The following is a 7,500-nucleotide window of genomic DNA, read 5'->3' as shown; positions in this document are numbered from 1 at the left end:
AACAGGTCACTCTAATTAGTCACTTGAGGCAGTAACTACAATTGGAAAGATATTTAAACTCAAACAAACTGTCAGGAATGGCTGGTACTATTCTCTACCTAGGCACTAGGAGGACATTCTGGCAGTTTTTGTGTCTGTGCCATGTGCCTTGGGTTAGGGTTTGTTTTTTGTATCACATGTGCTATCTCCACCCTTTCCTTATCTGTTCCTGCCTCTGCACACCTGTTCCTTATGTTTCAATGATTGTCACCCCTATTAATACCAGTTGTCTTGTGTCTGTTTTTCGCTGAGTCCTTGCCTTTTGTTGGTTGTATTCGCATTTGTGTTTCTGTTCCTGTGTTTTGTTGTTTCTTCTCCTAGAGCTTCTAGCCCTTTGATATTTTTACCCTTCAATAAACCCCTTTTACGTTATCCCTGCATATGGGTCTGTATTTTATCCATGTAGACACCATTGTTTCCCTGACACAAACTGCAGCATCAATATCAGACCTGGCTGTTTTACGTTTCTGGCCCTTTGGCTGTCCCTGTCCGGCCCATGTGCGATCATTACTGCATCATGCTTTTAGTTCATTTTGAATGTGACTGCTTTTTCTTTTTTTAATTTATGCATGTGCGTACATGCCATTGCACCTTCGCAGTAATGTGTTGAAGAACAGGAGCCTATTCAGGAGATGGTCATAGACCTCTGAGAAATTATTTACTATTTAAGTCACAAGTAAAGCCGTGTTCTTTGTTTGTGGAGATGAGTGTATTTAAGGATTACAGTTTAAATTGCTATGTGACTACGAACAGCGAGAAATACACTCCAGTTGTTCACTCCATGCATGGAATTAAATGCATGGTTGGATATGTGGGACTGAAATCTGACAAAGTTGCAGGTGTTATAATGGAAAGTTGTCCTTGACCATGTCCTTGACTTTTGATAAAGTGACTGAAATGAACCCTGAACAGAAAGTATTTTAACATTCGTACATTTTTACATTTTACATTTGCATATCCACCTCAGACATACAACCAGACTTCAGTGTACTTATTCAAACGCAATATAGTCTTGTCTCTTTTTTTTTTTGCTGATCTTTATTGTATTGCAAAACAAACATTTTCAGTATTGATTTTGTGAAGATTAATAGTATGTAATGATAAAAAGAAAATTTAATTAGTGATTAAATTATTCTGCATTTATGATGTTTTATACCTATATTTGACCTACTCCACATTACACTGGTCAGCGTTGCTTTTGTGTATTGTCTTTTGTGTAATGTCTTGAATTATTTGTTTGTCTTTTTTCCTGCACTGTCTTTTTGTCTTTTGTCTTGCACTGTTTGCACCAGGTTGCACAGATGCACTTTATGTGGCTAGGACTAACTTAAGTCCTTAGCTCTGTCTTTGTTTTAGGTAGCACCACAGTCATGGAGAAACGTTGTCTCATTTCACGGTATATGGTTGAAATGACAATTAAAGCTACTTGACTTGACCTGATATTCAGAGCGTTGTCGTAACATGTATCCTTACCAGTAGTAGCTATTCAAAACCATATGATAGTTTGCTTTTTCTTAAGCAAAATTTAAAATACAAAATTAAATAGTATTGAACAGAATATAAGGGGGCACGGTGGCTTAGTGGTTAGCACGTTCGCCTCACACCTCCAGGGTTGGGGGTTCGAGTCCCGCCTCCACCTTGTGTGTGTGGAGTTTGCATGTTCTCCCCGTGCCTCGGGGGTTTCCTCCGGGTACTCCGGTTTCCTCCCCCGGTCCAAAGACATGCATGGTAGGTTGATTGGCATCTCTGGAAAATTGTCCGTAGTGTGTGATTGCGTGAGTGAATGAGAGAGTGTGTGTGTGCCCTGCGATGGGTTGGCACTCCGTCCAGGGTGTATCCTGCATTGATGCCCGATGACGCCTGAGATAGGCACAGGCTCCCCGTGACCCGAGAAGTTCGGATAAGCGGTAGAAAATGAGTGAGTGAGTGAGTGAGTAATAAAGTCTAATAGAGCTTTTATAGGTCCTAATGTTCTGATTTTGCCTGTTCCTGTTCACTAGGTATCTGAGCTGGACTAACAGATCTACCTTCTTCTGTTACCTATTTATTAAAAGCTAACCCTCTTAAATTGACAGCATGCAAAGAGACAACATGACAGAAGTGGCCTATGGGTGCTAAATTCCACTTTTGGCCTTTGGCAGGGTAGAATATTCTAGCAATGCAGACTAGCAACTGATGTAATTTTGTGTGTGTGTGTGTGTGTGTGTGTGTGTGTGTGTGTGTGTGTGTGTGTGTGTGTGTGTGTGTGTGTGTGTGTGTGTGTGTGTGTGTGTAAATGATGGACTGCGAGATTGTCACCCCACTGTTGAACATTCCTGCTGTACAAGCACACCAGGCCACTGCTGATAGATAGATAGGGAGAAACAGACAGAGAGAGAGAGAGAGAGAGAGAGAGAGAGAGAGAGAGAGAGAGAGAGAGAGAATGAAAGTCCAGGGTGGATGAAGTAACAGAGTGGTCATGTCACATGGTCAAACAGAGATGTTTTACAGGTTATACTGTAGTGAGAGTGAAAGATTTACAGAAGGAGAAAGAGAGAGATCTCTAGTTTAGTGAGATGGCAGACCTATCAAACAAAGGCAGCTGAAGATGAGTAATCTGAGCATGCAGCCAAAACACAGAGAAGAAGTGCATTTATATTTAACAGTACAATAAGATAAAAGTTACTTTGGCCAGATTGGTGGACAAATTCAAATATCTGTAATCCCAAAATAGTTAGTAGCTGGCTAATTTTGCAAATTTAATACAATAAAATATTTTTTTAAATCTATATATTTTAAATATTTTCAACATTTATTTACTGCAAGGATTAGCAGGTAAGATAAGATAAGATAAGATAAGATAAGATAAGATAAGATAAGATCAAACAAAAAAAATAATAATAAGTGGAAAGTAAAAATCTAAAAATATATGCATAGCAGAGACAAAAATTGTAAACCTACAAGCTACATACCATATAAATCTATATCTATAACTCTATGCAAAGGTAGAGTTAATGGTAAATTAATCACAGTCAGGTATTAATGTGTACATGCCAGGTTTGCGCTGCAAGCTTTTTGGCCACAAAATCAAAAATCAAACATTATTAAGTAATTCTTTAGGTGTAAGTTGAGATCAGTAGTCCTAAAATGTAAAATGATTTGCTCGCTAACAGCTGATTTAGTGCTGTTACAGTACAAAAATAAAAAAGTTCTGTCCAGAATTAATTTTTCATTCAATTCTCATCATGAAACCTGTGTTTCAACTCCCATCTAAAAGCCACCAGTGAGAGAATGAAATATTGATGATGTAAACCAGAGAGAACGTAGTACATAGGATATTTATCATAAATGATATTTATCATATAATCTGACATATATATAAATATGTATATATATAAAATTCTCTGTTCTCTGGTGATGTAATAATCTTAAAAGACGGGTATAATTATTCAGACTCTTATTCGGTGGCAGTTTAGTTAAATAAAGTTTGTTGACATCTCACATGCTCAAACAGACATGATTTACAGGTCATACTGTAGAGAGAGTAAAAGAGTGACAGTGGGAGAAAGAGAGACCATAAGATGAAAGATCATCTGATTTCACATGAGTGAGATAGTGCGAGTGCTTCAGAATGTCAGCTATGAGAATCAGCCTTCTCACTACATCAAACTGACACCCGGGTTTAAAGGGAACGTCCACAGAACACTTCAACGTCACTGTACATTTTTACCTACATTCAAATGTCCTTTGTTATGATCGGTTATACGTTACATGACTTCTGAATACATTTGAACCGAAGCTGTACGTGTTTTAGATGTTCCAAACTTCCAAAACTATAGAAATGGAAATTCTGCACCGCATAACAGATATAAGTAAATTTACAGATCTTTGAATCTTTTATTTTCACAGAAAAGCTGTTGGGTCCGTGTTGCTAAAATTCACGCACTCGTGACCTCCTTGGATGCAGCCCATCTCTGCCAATGATTTAAACAGCAAAGACATCATGGAGACCACAGCTATTTTTATTGGCCAGTAAACTGGCAGATCTGCTCACCTACAGCCACAGGCCAATAAAACCGAGACAAGAAAACAGATGAAAATAATCTCAGAATGTTTCCGTAATCAGGAACTACATATAGCATCACATTTAATAGAGAACATAGTTGGGTTTGGGATTGGCCCAAATGTTGGCAACATCTCAACACTTTCAAAAATAGCTGATTACTTTTGAAAAATTAGATCAACAGACTTAAAACCTTTATGGCTTTGGGTAAATGCCCTTATCCAGAGCAACTTATAATTTATCTCATTTATTTGGCTGAGCAATTGAGAGATAAGGGCCTTGCACAGGGACACAGGAGGGGCAGTGGGATTCAAACTCACAACCTCACGACAAGTAGTCCAACACCGTAACCACTGAGCTAACACATTAACGTGATAAACTTGTTCTGATATCAACAAAAAGTAAACAACAACAAGAATATTATAATTTAGTTGTTGTTAACTTTTTGTTATTATTATTATATATACAGTATGTTTAAAAAACGAATAGGAAAACAATGTTTGATCATTTAAAAAAATGTAATCTAATTCTTTATCAAAAGAGAATTTTTTCATTATGTTAATTGTGTGTGTGTGTGTATGTGTGCCTACAGTGTATGTATAATTAAGATATACATATTAACGTGATGTAAATTATAAATCTGGAAATATTTTTTGTGTTACAATCTGTGTGCTATAGCACAAATGTTAAAGTTTGTTTGTTTTTGCATCATCATTAGACTAATCTTATATCCAATATGACTTCTCCCATCATACTTTACTGATTAGAATAGCATTGCCTTTACTGTCTCTTCATTCTTTTATATGAATAATAAAAATGATTTCAGAGCAGTAATTTACAGTTTTGCATGTTTAACCATTGTGTTATGTTCACTCTTTGGACCCTTTGGTATATACAAATGTATATACAACCCTTTATATATAAACAAATGCAAAACAATTTTAGAAAAATATTAAAAAAAACAGGTCATTTGAGAAGGACATCACACAAGGGTTAATTATAACACTCACGGAACTACCGAGATATCACGTAGCCCATCATGTTACATCACTCCAGCTCTCCACACAGATCAACTGATGAGATTTAGAAGATATAATAAAGTGAGTGCATACTCTGAATTTTCAGAACTTTCAGAAGTGGCTTGCTATCTATTATTTAGAAGAAGAAGAAGAAGAAGAAGAAGAAGAAGAAGAAGAAGAAGAAGAAGAAGAAGTCTTTATTTTGTCACATATACATTACAGCACAGTGAAATTCTTTCTTTTCATGTCCCAGTGTTGGAAGTTGGGGACTGAGCACATCTTCTGCAATGATATAGTGCCCCTGGAGCAGAGAGGGTTAAGGGCCTTGCTCAAAGGCCCAACAGAGGCAGCTTGGCAGTGCTGGGGCTTGAACACTGATTAACAACCCAAAGCCTTAACCACATGAACCACCACTGCCCACAATATTATTTGTTAGTAGTTGTTATTTGTTATTAGCCCCAAATCATATACACACTCTGTTTGATGCATATACTACGAATATAATTACACCACATCATCGAGGGGATGTTTATTTACAGTCAGGAAGAAATATCCAGTGTCAGTGCATCATATGGGAGGGTTTTCAGTACGCAGGAGGTTGTGCTTCTCTTTTTTTCAGTAACCTGACAAGATTAGGGAGAAGATCTTTGTTTGTTAATTTGTTTGTGTAACTACAATAGAAAGAAAAAAGAGAGTCCAACTGTTACTAGCTGCTTATCATTGGTGACATGAACTCAGTCTTGTCACAGGATGTTCCATAACTTCAAATTATTTAACACTGAACTGATTAAATAAGTGGTTGATGAAAAATGTATGATTCTGAAATCAAAATTGTAAGCAGTAGTTAATTAACTGCTGTGAAATGAGGCTTTGGGAAAGTGATGATATTATAAAAAGAATCAACTTCATGTCAGAATACATCACACCACCAACTTGTTGATTGTTTTCAAACTGCTTTCTGGGGCAGTGGTGGCTCAAGTGGTTAAGACTCTGGGTTGTTGATCAGAGGATCAGAGGATCAGGGGTCAAGCCCCAGCACTGCTAAGCTGCCACTCTTGGGCCCTTGAGCAAGGCCCTTAACCCTCACTGCTTCAGGGGTGCTGTATTATAGCTGCCCCTGTGCTCTGACCCCAACCTCTAAAGTTGGTATATGTGAAGAAAGAATTTCACTGTGCTGTAATGTATATGTGTCAAACAAATAATCTAAATAACAACATATCTTAAAGTATTTTATTCCATGTATCTTTAAAAAAGATGTATTTTAATGTATTTCATTCGTGATCTTAGATCAGCACTTATTCTCTAGATCTATATATACAGGCTGAGATCTTTTTTTAGCTCTTGTCTTCAGGGAGATGAGCGTAACATCACCCGTGAGCCATTTCGCCACGGGACTCCACTGAGATCACTCCTCATGAGTCGTTATAAATATAAGAGCCACCTGTCAGAACAACCCCATGACCCGTCATTGCCCTGCATGGGGCAGAGAAGAGGAGAAAAGGAGGTGTTCCTGGTTCTCAGCCAGACAGCACAAGCCAATCTCTCTGCCTGATCACTTCCAGTCTCTGTGGACTAGGAAGGAATTATGTTGCTTGTTAGGGGACAGATGATGTCACTTTCCTCCTCTTTCATTGGTCACAGTTAGGCAATCTTGCTGTCCAGGGAAATGTGGACAGTGTTTGTTTTACATTGTGAGTTCCCTGTTACTGTGTACCAAGAATAACAAACCAATTAAAAAAGTATAGAACTGAGTATATGATTAAATGTTATGATTCATAAGATTAGCTATTTTTTGCATTTCAACTTTTATTCAAAAGCTCAGTGTTTGATCTAGATGTTACTAGTTTCAAAACTCACATTCAAAAACACCTGCAACCTTTAACACAAGTTAATAATAATTTTAAAAAGTCCATGACTTTAATATAATATATATATATATATATATATATATATATATATATATATATATATATATAGAATAAAATCACCTGTTCCACAGTTATTGGCACCCCTAACAATTCCTCTGAAAAATGTAATTGATTTTTTTTTTAAATATATTTCTGTAGTTGCTAAAGTTGGTCAGGGTATCTAGGAACTTTTAATTAGTAATTCATGACTTCCTGTTTCCCTGGGGTATAAATATGACATGACACAGAGGCCTAATTCTCTTACCCATTTGTAAACATGGCAAAGACAAGAGAACACACCATTCAAGTAAAAAATGTAGATGTGTGTCGACCTTCATAAGTCAGGCAATGGCTACAAGAAAATAGCCACTCGCCTTAACTTGCCCGTATCTACAGTCAGAGGACTCATTAAGAAATTTAAAACAACTGGAACAGTGACAAACAAGGATGGAAGAGGTCCCAAGTTTATCTTGCCACAACACACAGTGAGGAG

Source organism: Tachysurus vachellii, chromosome 10 (genome assembly GCF_030014155.1).
Source record: "Tachysurus vachellii isolate PV-2020 chromosome 10, HZAU_Pvac_v1, whole genome shotgun sequence".
NCBI classification, from domain to species: domain Eukaryota; kingdom Metazoa; phylum Chordata; class Actinopteri; order Siluriformes; family Bagridae; genus Tachysurus; species Tachysurus vachellii.
This window is presented reverse-complemented; position numbering follows the sequence as displayed.